This window comes from Zalophus californianus, chromosome 1, assembly GCF_009762305.2.
Source record: "Zalophus californianus isolate mZalCal1 chromosome 1, mZalCal1.pri.v2, whole genome shotgun sequence".
Taxonomy (NCBI): domain Eukaryota; kingdom Metazoa; phylum Chordata; class Mammalia; order Carnivora; family Otariidae; genus Zalophus; species Zalophus californianus.
This window is the reverse complement of record NC_045595.1, coordinates 87,744,386-87,760,550: the sequence shown is the minus strand read 5'-3', so window position 1 is coordinate 87,760,550 and position 16,165 is coordinate 87,744,386. Positions and strand designations below refer to the sequence as shown.

Sequence of the window (16,165 nt, the reverse complement as noted above, 5' to 3'; positions counted from 1 at the left end):
ATATGATACATGTCTTTCTCTGATTGACTTCACTCAGCATAACATCCTCCAGTTCCATCCACGTCATTGCAAATGGCAAGATCTCATTCCTTTTGATGGCTGCATAATATTCCATTGTGTATATATATCACTTCTTCTTTATCCATTCATCTGTCAATGGACATCTTGGCTCTTTCCACAGTTTGGCTATTGTGGACATTGCTGCTATAAACATCGGGGTGCATGTACCCCTTCGGATCCCTACATTTGTATCTTTGGGGTAAATACCCAGTAGTGCAATTGCTGGATCGTATGGTAGCTCTATTTTCAACTTTTTGAGGAAACTCCATACTGTTTTCCAGAGCGGTTGCGCCAGCTTGCATTCTCACCAACAGTGTAGGAGGGTTCCCCTTTCTCCACATCCCCGCCAACATCTGTCATTTCCTGACATGTTAATTTTGGCCATTCTGGCTGGTGTGAAGTGGTATCTCATTGAGGTTTTGATTTGGATTTCCCTGATGCCAAGCAACGTTGAGCACTTTTTCATGTGTCTGTTGGCCATTTGGATGTCTTCTTTGGAAAAATGTCTGTTCATGTCTTCTGCCCATTTCTTGATTGGATTATTTGTTCTTTAGGTGTTGAGTTTGATTACTTCTTTATAGATTTTGGATACTAGCCCTTTATCTGATATGTCATTTGCAAATATTTTTTCCCATTCTGTCGGTTGTCTTTTGGTTTCGTTGACTGTTTCTTTTGCTGTGCAAAAGCTTTTTATCTTGATGAAATCCCAGTAGCTCATTTTGGCCCTTGCTTCCCTTGCCTTTGGTGATGTTTCTAGGAAGAAGTTGCTGCGTCTGAGGTCGAAGAGGTTGCTGCCTGTGTTCTCCTTTAGGATTTTGATGGACTCCTGTCTCACATTGAGGTCTTTCAACCATTTTGAGTCTATTTTTGTGTGTGGTGTAAGGAAACGGTCCAGTTTCATTCTTCTGCATGTGGCTGTCCAACTTTCCCAGCACCATTTGTTGAAGAGACTGTCTTTTTGCCACTGGACATTCTTTCCTGCTTTGTCAAAGATGAGTTGACCATAGAGTTGAGGGTCCATTTCTGGGCTCCCTATTCTGTTCCATTGATCGATGTGTCTGTTTTTGTGCCAGTACCATACTGTCTTGATGACAGCTTTGTAATAGAGCTGGAAGTCCGGAATTGTGATGCCGCCAGCTTTGCTTTTCTTTTTCAATATTCCTCTGGCTATTCGGGGTCTCTTCTGGTTCCATACAAATTTTAAGATTATTTGTTCCATTTCTTTGAAAAAAGTGGATGGTATTTTGATAGGGATTGCATTGCATGTGTAGATTGCTCTAGGTAGCACTGACATCTTCACAATGTTTGTTCTTCCAATCCATGAGCATGGGACGTTTTTCCATTTCTTTGTGTCTTCCTCAATTTCTTTCATGAGTATTTTATAGTTTTCTGAGTACAGATCCTTTGCCTCTTTGGTTAAATTTATTCCTAGGTATCTTATGGTTTTGGGTGCAATTGTAAATGGGATCGACTCCTTAATTTCTCTCTCTTCTGTCTTGTTGTTGGTGTATAGGAATGCCACTGATTTCTGTGCATTGATTTTATATCCTGCTACTTTACTGAATTCCTGTATGAGTTCTAGCAGTTTTGGGGTAGAGTCTTTTGGGTTTTCCACATAAAGTATCATATCATCTGCAAAGAGTGAGAGTTTGACTTTCTTTTTGCCGATTTGGATGCCTTGGATTTCTTTTTGTTGTCTGATTGCTGTGGCTAGGACTTCTAATACTATGTTGAATAGCAGTGGTGACAGTGGACATCCATGCCACGTTCCTGACCTTAGGGGGAAAGCTCTCAGCTTTTCCCCACTGAGAATGGTATTCGCTGTAGGTTTTTCATAGATGGCTTTTATGATATTGAGGTATGTACCCTCTATCCCTATATTCTGAAGAGTTTTAATCAAGAAAGGATGCTGTACTTTGTCAAATGCTTTTTCTGCATCTATTGAGAGGATCATATGATTCTTGTTCTTTCTTTTATTAATATATTGTACCACATTGATTGATTTGCGGATGTTGAACCAACCTTGCAGCCTAGGGATAAATCCCACTTGGTCATGGTGAATAATCCTTTTAATGTACTGTTGGATCCTATTGGCTAGGATTTTGCTGAGAATTTTTGCATCCATATTCATCAAGGATATTGGTCTGTAATTCTCCTTTTTGATTGGGTCTTTGCCTGGTTTTGGGATCAAGGTAATGGTGGCCTCATAAAATGAGTTTGGAAGTTTTCCTTCCATTTCTATTTTTTGGAACAGTTTAAGGAGAATAGGTATTAATTCTTCTTTAAATGTTTGGTAGAATTCCCCTGGGAAGCCATCTGGCCCTGGGCTTGTTTGTTGGGAGATTTTTGAAGACTCCTTCAATTTCCTTATGGTTATAGGTCTGTTCAGGTTTTCTATTTCTTCCTGGTTCAATTTTGGTAGTTGATACATCTCTAGGAATGCACCCATTTCTTCCAGGTTATCTAATTTGCTGCCATAGAGTTGCTCATAATATGTTTTATAATTGATTATATTTCTTTGGTGTTGGTTGTGATCGCTCCTTTCATTCATGATTTTGTTGATTTGGGTCATTTCTCTTCTCTTTTTGATAAGTCTGGCCAGGGGTTTATCAATCTTGTTAATTCTTTCAAAGAACAAGCTCCTAATTTCATTGATCTGTTCTACTGTTCTTTTGGTTTTTATTTCATTGATTTCGGCTCTGATCTTTATTATTTCTCTTCTCCTGCTGGGTTTAGGCTTTATTTGCTGTTTTTTCTCTAGTTCCTTTAGGTGTAGGGTTAGGTTGTGTATTTCAGACCGTTCTTGTTTCTTGAGAAAGGCTTGTATTGCTATATACTTTCCTCTCGGGACTGCCTTTGCTGCATCCCAAAGATTTTGAACAGTTGTGTTTTCATTTTCATTGGTTTCCATGAATTTTTTTAATTCTTCTTTAACTTCCTGGTTGACCCATTCATTCTTTAGTAGGATGCTCTTTAGCCTCCATGTATCTGAGTTCTTTCCGACTTTCCTCTTGTGATTGAGTTCTAGTTTCAAAGCATTGTGGTCTGAAAATATGCAGGGAATGATCCCAATCTTTTGGTACCGGTTGAGACCTGATTTGTGACCTACGATGCGATCTCTTCTGGAGAATGTTCCATGGGCACTAGAGAAGAATGTGTATTCGGTTGCTTTGGGATGGAATGTTCTGAATATGTCTGTGAAGTCCATTTGGTCCATTGTGTCATTTAAAGTCTTTATTTCCTTGTTGATTTTTTGCTTAGATGACCTGTCCATTTCAGTCAGGGGGGTGTTAAAAGTCCCCCACTATTATTGTATTGTTGTCAATGTGTTTCTTTGCTTTTGTTATTAATTGCCTTATATAATTGGCTGCTCCCATGTTAGGGGCATAGATATTTACAATTGTTAGATCTTCTTGTTGGATAGACCCTTTAAGTAGGATACAGTGTCCTTCCTCATCTCTTATTACAGTCTTTGGTTTAAAATCTAATTTGTCTGATATAAGGATTGCCACCCCAGCTTTCTTTTGGTGTCCATTAGCATGGTAAATTGTTTTCCACCCCCTCACTTTCAATCTGGGGGTGTCTTTGGGTCTAAAATGAGTCTCTTGCAGACAGCATATCGATGGGTCTTGTTTTTTATCCAATCTGATAGGCTGTGTCTTTTGATTGGGGCATTGAGCCCATTTACATTCAGGGTAACTATTGAAAGGTATGAATTTAGTGCCATTGTATTGCCTGTAAGGTGACTGTGACTGTATACTGTCTGTGTTCCTTTATGGTCTATGCTGCTTTTAGGCTCTCTCTTTGCTTAGAGGACCCCTTTCAATATTTCTTGGAGGGCTGGTTTTGTGTTTGCAAATTCCTTTAGTTTTTGTTTGTCCTGGAAGCTTTTTATCTCTCCTTCTATTTTCAATGACAGCCTAGCTGGATATAGTATTCTTGACTGCCTATTTTTCTCGTTTAGTGCTCTGAAGATATTATGCCAGTCCTTTCTGGCCTGCCAGGTCTCTGTGGATAGGTTTGTTGCCAATCTAATGTTTCTACCATTATAGGTTACATATCTCTTCTCCCGAGCTGCTTTCAAGATTTTCTCTTTGTCTCAGACTTGTAAATTTTACAATTAGATGTCAGGGTGTTGACCTATTTTTATTGATTTTGAGAGGGGTTCTCTGTGCCTCCTGGATTTTGATGCCTGTTTCCTTCCCCATATTAGGGAAGTACTTTGCTATAACTTGCTCCAGTATACCTTCTGCCCCTTTCTCTCTTTCTTCTTCTTCTGGGATCCCAATTATTCTAATGTTGCTTCGTCTTATGGTATCACTTATCTCTCGAATTCTGCCCTCATGATCCAGTAGTTTTTTATCTCTCTTTTTCTCGGCTTCTTTATTTTCCATAATTTTTTCCTCTGTATCACTGATTCTCTCTTCTACCTCATTTATCCTAGCAGTTACTGCCCCCATTTTTGATTGCACCTCATTAACAGACTTTTTGATTTTGACTTGGTTAGATTTTAGTTCTTTTATTTGTCCAGGAAGGGTTTCTCTAATAACTTCCATGCTTTTTTCAAGCCCAGCTAGTATCTTTAAAATCATGATTCTGAACTCTAGGTCTGACATCGTACTAATGTCTGCATTGAGTAGATCCCTGGCAGACGGTACTACCTCTTGTTCTTTTTGTTGAGGTGATTTTTTTTCGTCTTGTCATTTTGTTCAGAGGAGAGTAGATGAATGAGAGAACAAAATGCTAACAGGTTAACAACGTCCCCAGAAAATATACTCTAAACAAATCAGAAAAAAGCCTTAAATCAGGGGAAAAGAAAGGTAAAGAAAAAAGAAAGAGAAAAAAAAGAAAAAGAGAAAGATAAAAACAAACAAAAACAGAACAAAACAAACAAAAACAGAATATGATCAAATATGATCAGGCTAGTGCATAGATCAGTGCCACACACGAGATTTTGGGTGTATTTTGGTCTGTTAGAAGAAAGTGCCTCCTAAAATTTTAAAGAAAGAAAGACTCCTATATGTACAAAATAAGGGTTGATACAATGAAGGGATGGAATATGACTGTAAAGATGAAAATTATAAAAAATTTTAAAAAAGGAATTGATAAGGTGCTTGAAAAAAGAAAGAAGAGGATTAAAAAAGAAAGAAAGAAACAAAAAAAAGGGGAGAGAATGTGATCAGGAAGGAGACTAGAACAAAGTCATACACCTGAGATTTAGGGTATATTTTGATCTGTTAGAAGAAACTGTATCTCAAAATTTTAAAGAGAGAACAACTTACATATATATGCCAAAAATAAGGGTAACTACTATGAAGGGATAGAATATGACTCCAAAAATGAAAAATAAAAATGTTTTTTTTAAAAAAGGGATTGATAAGATGTTGGTTGAAAAAGGGAAAAAGAAAAAAAAACAGTTTAAAAAAAACTAACTTTGAAAGACCAATGAATCATGGTAAAAAAGCAATGAATTCTATGTGCAGTATTCACTTAGTGCTGGAGTTCTGCTGTTCTCAATGATCGGTAAACTTGGTCTTGGCTGGCTGTTCTTGCTCATCTTCTGGGGGAGGGGCCTGTTGCCGTGGTTCCCAAATGTCTTTGCTGGAGGTGGAATTGCCCCGCCCTTGCTGGTCCGGGCTAAGTAATCTGCTCAGATTTGCTCTCGGAGCTTTTGTTCCCTGTAAGCTTTCCCTACAGCTTTGGAGGACGAGAGTGAAAATGGCGGCCTCCCAATCTCCACCCCAGAGGAGCCGAGAACAAGGGTCCCTGCTCCTCAGTGCGCCCCCAGAGAAAAGCAGTCACTCCCGTCTCCCCGGTCTCCGGCCGCACTCCGTGCTCACCCGGCCTGTGACCGAGCGTTTCTATCTCTGGCACTCGACCCCGTGTGGAGTCTCCAAACCCAGCAGATCCCTGCAGTGCGTTCCCACGCTGCTCCTCCCCGGGGAGGAAGGGGAGTCTCCCCGGCTCTGCCGCTTGTTGGGTCCCTGCTGGAGGAGCAGTGGCCTGACTGGGCCGCGGATCACAGTTTATGGCAACCCCGAGCTGAGAGCCCGCACCTCGGCTCCGTCTCTGCAGCCGGCTTCCCTGCTCCCATACCTGGGAGCTCTGGCACACTCAGGCACCCCCAGCCTTTCTGTGACCCCGAGGGTCCTGGGACCACACTGTCCCACAAGGGTTCCACCCCCCGCTTAGCCACTGGAGTGATGTCCCTCAACGGAGCCGACTTCTAAAAGTTTCGATTTTGTGCTCCGCGGCTCTATCACTTGCCAGAAGCGGCCGGCGGAGGCCCCTCCCCCGCCATCTATCCTCCCGAATATCACCTCGGATTCACTTCTCCTCACGTCCTACCTTCCAGAAAGTGGTCGCTTTTCTGTTCAGAGAGTTGTTGCTATTCTTTTCTTTGATCTCCTGTTGAGTTCGTAGGTGTTCAGAATGGTTTGATCCCTATTCGGCTGGATTCCTGAGACCAGACGAAATCCAGGTCTCCTACTCCTCTGCCATCTTGCTCCGCCCCTACTAACACACTTCTAATAGCTCAAGGCCACACCCCTAGGGGGACACTAGTCTCCCTTAAAGTGCCTGCCTGAGAAAACTTACGGCTGCCAAAAGAATTTACTGTTTGTTCCAGCCCACATCTGTCTCCTGGTGTCTGTGGAAGGGTACGGGCCTAATTTTAATTAATGCCAGTAGCAAGCCCAGATATACATGAACTAACCCCTTTCCTACTTTTTGTAATTTTTCCCTTCCCTGACTCTGCTCAGGCCCCCACCATTTCCCCCCTTCTTCCAGTCTCCCTTTCTATGGTCCAGTCACATATGCACTTATCAGAATATGTACACAGTCAGAAAGAGCTCAGCTCTTTCCCTGACTTCCAGTTACCAAATAAACTCTGTTTTCACCACCTTAAGTAATGCCCACTGTGTTTATCTTTGACATCACTCAAGGAGAAAAACTCTTCTAAAGGGTTTTATTTTTATTACATTACTTAAATATTACCTAAAATTTATTTTTGTTACATTACATCACATATTTACATGTACCCAAATAAAACTAAGAATGACTTTCCTTATACTTAGAATTTAATATAACTGTAGAAGCCTAACATATATACAAAGTAAAAATATAAAGCCAATAAGACTCAAATGAATAATATTAACTTAATATAAAGTGACTACGTTTTGGTGAAACTATATCAGTTCTTACATTGTAAATATGGCACTGGCTGCTGGAGTTCGATTTTTTTCAGTTTGGCATGTCCACACTAATGTGTCTTAAGTCATCTTGGGATGACTTAACTCTCCTTTTGTCTATTTAACTACAGTAAAATTCCCAGGAATACAGCAACAGTTGATTTATGTGGGGTCCAAACACATCATTTAAACATTTAGTCAGTCTGTCCTTCCACTCACTGGTGATAGAAAGAATAATATTTGGTGCCAAAAATGAATCATGATCACAATGACAAACATCTAAAATTGCCTGGCAGAGTCTGATAAGACCCTTTTTGATTATGCTTATATTAATGTATTTCAACTACCATAGAAATGAATATGCAAAATGTTAAATTCTCTTAGAGAAGCCCTATACCTGATCCCCTTTACCTTAAAACACTAGACAATTAAACACAATTCCAGAAGTGCGTCTCTGAAGAAAAAATGAGTGAAATGCAATTATTTTGGTCTTTAGTATATGCCAACAACACAGCCCCATGAGAGAAGACAGGTACTAAGCCATATCCCTAAGGAACATAAGAGCCAAACGTTAAGCTACTTATAGGCTTCCTGACAGAGTTTTCACTGTTAAATGCAAAGGAGAAGCATTTATAGGCAATGAAACAATCAAAGGGAAATTACTTCTAACCAAACATTAGGTCAACCAACTGACTCATTTGTAATGCATTTTTTATTTCCTTTCAGTGCAATATGCAAATATTTGCCTTGCATATTCTCACCTTCCACAAGAGCACGACAAGTCAAAAATGGCATATCAAACCTTCAACTTGCACCCTAGCTCACATTCAATTTCCTGCTGGATTTTCTGGGCCAAGAAGATCAAAGCTTGTTGGAATTCAAAAATACAGTGAATCGAATATTTGACTCCTTGTCAAAAAGACTATCATTTTCTTCTCATTCTCTAAACCTCCCTCTTTTTAATCCTAGAGTTTATCAAAGTTCTGTTGGATCATTCAAGCTATTCTGTCATAATGTTTCTATAAATTGCACAAAACATTTTTTGACAATATCCTGTGGAGTAGACACGAAAGCCCTTCAGATAAAAGGTGAGCTGTAAGTGTATATATTTTTTCAATCCAGGTTTCCTCTTCTATTCAAGAGGACCTTTCTCTCTCACACAAACAAAAACGCACGCACACAAATTTTAAAACAAAAAACAAGATATCCTTTCAATACCCACTTAGATTCTCTGAATATAATAAAATATCCCCCCTGTGAGAAAGATAATTATATACATGTTGCTGTGTCCTTCCTAAATAGCTTCAGACGAGGAGTGATGGAAGGAAGGAAGAGGGGAAGGACGGGAGGAAGGACGGAAGGAAGAGGGAGAGAGGAAAAGAAGAAGACATGAAAGGAAAAAAGAAAAAATTGCCTTATATAATTACCAGTGAAGCTGCTTGCTTCAACCCAATGTTTTCTTACTTTAGAAAGGTCATACATAAGTACAGTTGTCCCTATGAAAACAACCTTTGCATATGTAATTGTCTACCCCAATTGTAGTAACACTAAAATTTGGACAAATTTGTGTATTAAAATAGCACTTTTTTCTAGAATTTATCCCCAATAAATTATAGAAATATGAATTTTACACATTTGTATTAGCTTTGGTATTGTTTTCTTTGTGAGTGAGCAGAATTATGTTCTCCGTGAGTTAGCTTGCCAAGATGGGAGCACACTTCCTGGGTGACATTTAGTGTTAGTCTGAAAATTACCTCCTAATGCTCTCTCCTCAAGTGGTGACTGGAACTTGCTTATCTGTTTCCTGCATTGATATTAAGTATGCGTGCAATTTCCCATGACTAAATAAATAAATATATATATAGATTTATTTACATATATATTGCTATTAAAAAAAGGGGGGGCCTGGATGGCTCAGTTGGTTAAGTGACTGCCTTTGGATCGAGCCCCGCATCGGGCTCCCTGCTCAGCGGGAAGCCTCTCCCACTCAGCCTGCTTGTGTTCCCTCTCTCGCTGTCTCTCTCTGTCAATTAAATACATAAAATCTTTAAAAAAATAAAAATAAAAATAAAGAACAGGGTCTTCAATAGTGGACCTGAAAGTGAAATGTCAAAAGGAGATTACACAAATTGCCTCTTGCTTTCTGAGCAGAACCATAAGAAAGAGAAATGAACCAGATCCTAATATTAAGCAAGGAATATGTTTAGTCGACAAGATAGACTTCCAAAAGATTAATCAGAAAGCTGGGTCTCATCCTCCTCAACTAACTGCCCCTGCAATTTTCATTTTGCACATTTATCTCTAAGAAAAATTATTTGCTTTGTATTTTGTTCTTTAATAAATACTCTGTAGATTATTTTCTTAGGATTTAAATTAGGTAATCAAGTCACTCACAGATTAAAATAACAAATTACGCTTATACAACAACAAAAGAAATAACAATTTTTTTTGTGAAGCAGTCTGATTTTAACTCAGCAATATGAAAAGCATTTATGACTTTCTTTCTCTAAGCCATCTTCCACGTAAAAATCAAGTGTTTTTGATAAAATGTCATACCTCAGTTTAAGAAGTTCTTATTACATTATCTATAGGTGCATTGTTTTCTTAATTTTGTCTTTGAGAGATATTTAATGATGACTATTGCTAAAAAAATACTTTAGTGAAGGGCATCTGGGTGGCTCAGTCAGTTAAAGTGAAAGAAAGTCTACCTTCAGCTCAGGTCATGATCCCAGGGTCCTGGGATTGAGTCCCGCATCAGGCTCCCTGCTCAGTGGGGAGTCTGCTTCTCCCTCTGCCCCTTCCCCCAGCTCGTGTGCTCTCTCTCTCTCAAAAATAAATAAATAAAATCCTTAAAAAAAAAAAAACTTTAGTGAAGAGTACTGACTTTGACTTAAACCATTATTGTTGCCATAACTCTATACTGCTCACAGAAAACGCTTTCTTTCACTAATATCAGCCCTTGAAAGTTGCAAATAAAGCTTTGATGTTAACTTCTGAAATTTTGAAAATCTGTAACCCAAAATGTACCACGTGATGGGTTAACAGCATCTCCTCCCTCCCCCATCCCAATTAGCCAACATGAGATTGATTTTGAAATGCCAAGACCTTGAAGAAATGAAGAACAACTCAAATACAGTGTCTAATCAACATCTTTGATTCCATTAAAGCTTTAAATCCTAAAAGCATTTAATTAAAAAAAGTTAATCCATGTTTTTTTAAGTCATCTACAGAAACACTTACAACCAGTTTAAAAGACTAAAGTAGAGCATTCTCAGAGGCCTGGATACCAGAAACTGCAACATTCAGAGCATACACAAAAGACAAAATAATCTCAGGATTTTAGGGCTGGAAGAAGCTTGAAAAATTGTTCTGCCCTACCTCATTTTAAAATAAAAAAGCTGCCCCTTATTAATTCACTCGGCTGACATCTTAAAATGCTGTTCTGTTATACTCTATGTCACCTTTACACAAGTTTCTAATACATCCTTCCAGTGGATCTCAAATGTCAGCAGGCATCAGAATCATCCATGTTGCTTGTTTAAAAGGCATACTCCTGCACCAAATCAACAGAGACTCTGAGGACAATGGAATCTGTATTTTTAAAATTTTTTTTAATGAAACAAATTGTATTTACTTAGAAGCACTCAGAATGTCAACAAAATAGTTGCAACCTTTTTTTTTTGCAATTACAGAGTGGCATTTAGTTAACAGAACAGCAATTATTTCGTAGAAACTGCATCAGAGACAACTGAAGATGAAAACTATCATCCCTGGGGGTGCCCGACTGGTTCAGCTGGTAGAACACGACTCTGTGTCTCTGAGGTTGTGAGTTCAAGCCCCATGCTGAGGGTAGAGATTACTTAAAAAAATAAAATCTTAAAAAAAGAAAAGAAAAACTACCATCCCCATATATAACTAATTTGTGCTGTGCACCAACGCAAGAACCTACTTTAAATTTCCATGCCAATTTCCCACCTCCACACTGTACCAGGCAAGCTTAGTGGCTACAGAAAAAACCACCAGGACAGGGCTGTCAAAAGACACATTCGGGAGTGTGTTAACTACACACACAAAAAAGATAAAAACAAATCTTACACAGCCTTACATTTCAATTTTTTTTCTTTAAAAGGAGTGAGTTGTATACGGTGCGGGGCGGGGGGGCGTTACGTGCTTTATAGACAAGGGAAAAAAACTGCGCTAGCACCAATTTATTTGTCATCATCTTCTTCATCTTCCTCCTCTTCCTCGTCTTGCTTGTCTTCCTTCTTTTTCTTGCTTTTTTCGGCCTTGACGACTCCCTTTTTTGCCGCATTGGGCTTTCCTTGAGCGCGGTATGCAGCAATCTCCTTTTCAAAGTTTTCCTTCAGCTGAGCAGGCTTCTTTTTGTGAGGCTGCTTGTCATCTGCAGCAGTGTTATTCCACACTCTCCCAGTTTCTTTGCAACGTCACCTATGGATAGGCCGGGATGTTCTCCTTTGATTTGGGGGTGATACTCAGAATAAAACAAGAAAAAGGCCTAAGGAGGCCTCTTGGGTGCCTTGGGATCCTTGAACTTCTATTTTTGTTTCCCCTTTAAGGGGGATGTAAGTTTTCATTTCTCTTTCATAACAGGCCTTGTCCACCTTTGTCATGTCTTCAAATTTTCCTTTCTCTTTAGCAGACATGGTCCTCCACCTCTCCGAACACTTCTTAGAAACAACTGAGAAGTTGGCTGAAGCATCTGGGTGCTTCATCTCGTGTTCTTCTAGGCAAGTTTGCACAAAGAATGCATATGATGACATTCTGCTTCTCGACTTCTTAGGATCTCTTCTGCCCATATTTAATTATTTTCCTCAATGAGGCACAGAGTCGCCCAATGCCCGTCTGGCTCTCACTCACCCCGGTGTTGTCTCTATGGAGCTCAGTGTACTGCAATGGCTATAAGGAATCCCTATTTTTCAATAAGAATTCTAAGGGACTCTGGGACAGGTAGCCCATGGACCACACTTTAAGAAAAAGCTGCATGTTGGCTAACTGAACATAATTAAAATAAAATAAAATGTATGGTTAAATCAAAAAAAAAAGAAAGAAAGGAAAGAAAGAAAGAAAGAAGAAAGAAAGAAAGAAAGAAAGAAAGAAAGAAAGAAAGAAAGAAAGAAAGAAAGAAAGAAAGAAGAAAGAAAGAAAGAAAGAAAGAAAGAAAGAAAGAAAGAAAGAAAGAAAGAAAGAAAGAAAGAAAGAAAGAAAGAGAGAGAAAGAAAGAAAGAAAGAAAGAAAGAAAGAGAGATATGTGCCTGGGTGGCTCAGTCAAGCATCTGCCTTCGGCTCAGGTCATGATCCCAGGGTCCTGGGATCAAGCCCTGCATTGGGCTTCCTGCTCAGCGGGAAACCTGCTTCTCCCTCTCCCACTCTCCCTGCTTGTGTTCCCTCTTTCGCTGTTTCTCTCTCTGTCAAATAGATAAATAAAATCTTTGAAAAAAAAAAAAGAAAGAAAATGCTGCTAGATAATAACACAAATGGGTCATATACTTAATATTTCACCCATCAAGGGAAACATTTGGTCCAGTAGTTTGAAAAATTCCAAAGGCAAAAGATGTATTTGGGACAGTCAGGGTTGAATAATAATCATTTTATAATGATATATTTTTAAAAGCTTGTGGCATTATTAAAGAGAACACCAATAAATGGAGGTGGAGGGGGGGCAGGGAAGGAGATCATCTGTCCCTGTAGAACCCGAAGACATTTCCTTAGAATTCTAGAAGTTCACTGTAACGGAGTGCATAAAAGTGGGGGAAATAGAGGCCACACCATGCTCTTAAACGCAAAATAAGAAAATCCAGTTTCTAAATAGGTACTAAATAATGGCGTGTAGTATCATGATGTTTATGTCTGATAATATAAATGAGCATTCCTGAGTTTAGTTGCTAATTTCTTTTTCCAAATTCTTTTAGAGTGTTCTTTCTGTTGAGGCAAATGTACATGAATAAGAATAAAATGTTAGAACTTATTTTTATCTTTGTTTTTAAAGATTTTATTTATTTATTTGAGAGAGAGAGAGCACATGAGAGGGGGGAGGGTCAGAGGGAGAAGCAGACTCCCTGCCGAGCAGGGGGCCCGATGCGGGACTCAATCCAGGGACTCCAGGATCATGACCTGAGCCGAAGGCAGTCGCTTAACCAACTGAGCCACCCAGGCACCCGAACTTATTTTTATCTTAAGAAGTGACATGAAGTGCTTTCATCTATAAATCACTGGGTTGTTTTTAAAATAAAGTATTTGAAGTGGATTATTCTGATCCTATTTTTGAACACTTACATTTATATAAAGTCATATGTCCGCTAAAGCCATTTCCCACATGCTATATGTTCTACTGGGTTTATGAATTGCTTTATATTTAGTGCATTAGTACAAATCTTTTAAATAAAACTAGTTTTGCTTTTCAATTTTTACATTAACAATTTTAAAAATCAGTGGCCTTATTTTTTAACTTTGTTGTTAAAAGGCCAAAATATTTCACAGTTTAAATAAAGAAAATAAATAGAACAAATCAAATTAATCATGAGTAGATCAGTTCAGGTATATAAAGTCATGAGACACTCACATGATTTACAGTCTTCCTTAATTGAATAAAGTCTAGACCCATAGAATTGGCAGAGAGCAAATTCAGGAAGGCCCAACTACTCCAGGATGGAGCTGCCCAGATAAAACAGAGACTCCTGATGGGACATACCTCTCTAATGTTTAGTTCCCTCAATCAGCAGCAATCCCAGCAAAGCAGGCCACTAAAGACAGCCCTGATGTGTGGACACCTGGAGCTCACACTGGGAAGGATGGTGCTATAGACTGAATGTTTGTGTCCCCCCAAAATACCTATGTAGAAATCTTAACCCCCAGCATGACAGTCTTGGGGGGGAGGGGCATTGGGAGATGATTAGATCATGAGAGTGGAGACTCCTGAATAAAATTAGTGGCTTTATAAAGAGATGCCAGAGAACTCCCTCACCCCTAGTACCATGTGAGGACACAGCAAGAAGATGACCAACCATCTATAAACCAGGACTCTGGCCTTCACAGACACCGAATCTGCTGGAATCTTTTTTTTCTTTTTTGTATTTTAACAGTTTTATGAACAAATTATAAAATATTTTATATAGCTTATAATACATATTTTGTTCTACAACAGAAGAGTCACATTCTGATTTTCCATATGGATCATTTCCCTATATTGCTAGACCTATACACTGGCAAACTGGTCATACAGGTGAGTGATGTTTTCAGGCCATATTAAATGTTGTTTTCTTCTAATTTTGTTATGACCTTACTTTTTTGTCTCCTTAAATTAGCTTTTCTCGTCAAGCTGAGGAAGTTTAAACCACCACATAACTGAGTACCTCAGATGACAGCAACTGATTTGAAGATGGAAAAGTATCAAAATAGAACTTTATATTGTGAATCACTACTTTCATAGGTTGGAATTGTTAGCTATTACTATGAATCGTATAACTTTTACATACAATTTTGAAAAATAACAAAAGCTAAAGGAAGATGTGTAACATTTCAGAACTGTTTAAATGTCCCATTTGACACTTGTCTTGTAGTTAGTTTGACATTTTGTAGTTAATGATTCCAGGTTGGTTTAGTTGAGCCATCTCATTCTTCACTTCCTGTAAACCACTCCATAGATTTGTCTTTCTTCATAAAATTAGTTTTCTTTTCTTTCTTTGATTGATGGTCATTGGCTCCTCACAGCATCGCCTGCTTACAATAGCCCTATAGTCAATTCTATCCCAGAGTTGGTCCCTTAACTTTAAGAAATTAGGGAACAATTTTCTCCAGTTTTTCCCTAAAGCCCATGGAAAAATTTCATATTTGGATTCTTCTTCATCTTCTTCAACTGTATTAGCCAGATACAGAGCAATAAAGAAATTTATCCTGGTATGCTCATTTATAGTAAATTTAGCTCTCTTGAAATAAACAAAGGTCATAGCCAAAAGATACTTGTCTGCAATTTTACAGCAGCAGTCCATCCACAAGAAATCTTGAATTAAATCGTCATCAAATAATTTAAAGAAAGCAGTCATTTCCTGACGCTGTATAACTAGACAGGGTCCTTTGGGGCGTTTAGACTTGTTGCTATTATGTGCATTTTTTTCAGATGCTGGCCAATTATCTTTAAAAATAGGACGCTTCAGATTAATGGGTTTTTTAGGCTGATGTGATCTATTTGACCCTGATTTTACATGAACAGTGACAGTAGGTGGTGTCTCACAACACAGCTGATTATGTCTCATTTTGGTTTCCCAAGATTCCTGCGAAAACCTGGGTCTGGGGAGCCGCCCCCGGACGCTCCGAGGCCTCAGGCGGTTCGAATCTGCTGGAATCTTGATCTCAGACTTCAAGCCTTCAGAACCATGAGAAATAAATTTCTGCTGTTTATAAACCATCCAGTCTATGGTATATTGTTACAGCAGCCTCAATGGACTAAGACGGATGGTCACTAATCAATGTCACAATAATCAATAACCCAGGAGTCTCTCTCAACCATAAAAAAACAATTTGGATGGAAGTGGTCCCAGACACAGGACAATAAGCAGTAGCTTTATGAGACATATCATTGCCAAATTCACTTGCAAGAGTGTACTGACACCGACTAGAAGTTCAAGATTATAAAACTCAGCCTACTTACTTGGTTTATTTAAGCAGTTTTACATAAATAAGAAACATAAGAGAAAATTGCAAATTTTCCTTTTTACAGTAAAACAGATCCTTGGCAAGTAATCGCTTGAAAATTGCTATCAGACCCATTAGTGTTTAAGATTTGCATGTTTCCTCCTTCTGGCATGAATCATCCTAACAGCTACAAGCCAGACTCAGAGTTAAAAATTAGCTTGCCTTCTAGAAAACAACTGGAAAGAGGAGATGGGAGAAGCAACAAT

General features: G+C 38.8%; 1 protein-coding gene and 1 pseudogene across 12 annotated transcripts in view; both read right to left on the bottom strand.

Annotated features, from left to right (window-relative positions):
• Nucleotides 1–16,165, bottom strand: part of NEK11 (NIMA related kinase 11) — a 243,966-nt gene that overhangs the window by 179,102 nt on the left and 48,699 nt on the right. The gene's annotated exons all lie outside the window — the stretch shown is intronic.
• Nucleotides 11,459–12,067, bottom strand: LOC113916732 (annotated as a pseudogene).